The sequence below is a fragment of the Morone saxatilis genome, unplaced genomic scaffold (genome assembly GCF_004916995.1).
Source record: "Morone saxatilis isolate NCDOM2014 unplaced genomic scaffold, NCSU_SB_2.0 Contig7, whole genome shotgun sequence".
NCBI lineage: Eukaryota > Metazoa > Chordata > Actinopteri > Moronidae > Morone > Morone saxatilis.
In genome coordinates, this window is record NW_023340246.1 from 20,168,567 (window position 1) to 20,170,241 (window position 1,675).

A 1,675-nucleotide genomic window follows, 5' to 3' on the forward strand; every position below is an offset into this window, starting at 1 on the left:
AGGAGGCGCGCGAGGTCGATGAATCGTACTTATAGTCTTAACTCAAGTTACAAATTTAACAGTCTGACAAATAAAGGGAACACTCCCATGAACGTGCACAGAATGGGGAAAAACAAGCAAACTCGTGCTTGATATCCAGTGAGCCCAAAGAGTACGCAAAAAATGGCGTATTTCACGACTCTGGAGAATTCTGCCTAAATGTAATACATAGAAATATGTTCATACATTGTAGTCTCATCATAAGATCCAGCACGTTGCTCGGTAGTACACGATAGGTGTGAGCTGTTTTTTGAATCCAATTTTTGATGCGCTGTGTTCTTTTTATTCACCTTCTACCCTTCGCCTACCAACACGCCTCTCCTCGCCCCCTCACCTCATTCACCATTCGAAAATCCTCCCCCTCAAAACACGACCGCTTGGTGCTTAACCGTGTGCTTTTGATTTTGTCTGTCAGCTGCAGTGGATACCCGCACTCGAAACACGACTCATCCAACGCTCGCAAACTGGCGTGTACTCACTCACTATCTGAGCTCGCAGCACTCTTGTCATGCCCAACTCGCTTCCGCTCGAACACCACATTAATTTTAAAATGAATTTATTTTTAGATAAACTGCGCCGCATCTACCCCCGCTGCGCTGCCACCACACGCCGCCCGCGACCCGCCGCCGTCCCCACCCACGCGGCGCCCCCCCGCCCCGCGCCACCGCGTCGCCCCCTCCCTAGTTCCTCAGCATAAAACACAAGCCACCAGTGTCTTCCTATCTAATGCATAAACACCTCCATGCCATCCTTGCTGAGAGGCGCTGTGCAGAGGACAGCCAGGTCATGGCACACACACACAACAACACACACAGCACAGCACACACACACACACCACACACACACACACACACACAAAAACATAAAGCACGCACTCCTTCATCGGACCGGCAGATTGAAACAGACTGCTACTTGGCAGCAGTACAAACCTTTGGCAGGAATGCAATCTCAAGTTGCTTTGCAAGACTGAGTGGCTATAGGCAGGGGCAGCAGAATGCTCTATGTCTGTGTGTGTGTGTCTTTTATTCGTGTGTGTCGTGTGTGCATGTGGGTTGCGGTGACGGTGAACTTGGCCTGCCGCTCCCCACAGCTCCTCTCACATATCTACTCCTCTCGATGGACTCCTGTCCTATGGCCAATCATATGAAAATAAACTGCTGCTCCCACAGCCCAATGAAAAGACCACCTACAGCATACACAGCCACAGCCCAACACACACACACAACACCACACACACAGACACACCACCCACCACAAACACACACACACACAACAGACAACACACTAGACACACACACACACACTGTTGATAGTCGGTAGCAATTTGCTGATGAGACTAAAGCACAGGGAAAGTCCATTAGGTTAGTGAGCATGAGAAATAAGCACTAGTATAGCAGCTAGTAGCCTGTAAGCTACTGTGTTCATGGTCGGGGGGGGGGGACTGAACAGGATGAAGATATGTAGGGCAGCTGTGATATTCTGTAAAGAAATAAAACAAAAGTGCAATATTTATGAAGCCTGAGAACATCACAATGTCATTATGAATGTAAACGAATTGGAGACGAATGTGAAAACCTCCTTCTAGAGTCAAACTCTGCACATAACATCATTGAAACATCACACTGTAGGAACAAGA

General features: G+C 48.4%; 1 protein-coding gene across 1 annotated transcript in view; it reads right to left on the minus strand.

Annotated features, from left to right (window-relative positions):
• The window catches only part of afdna (afadin, adherens junction formation factor a), a gene marked incomplete at its 3' end in the record, with an annotated part of 72,057 nt that overhangs the window by 45,984 nt on the left and 24,398 nt on the right, over positions 1-1,675 (minus strand).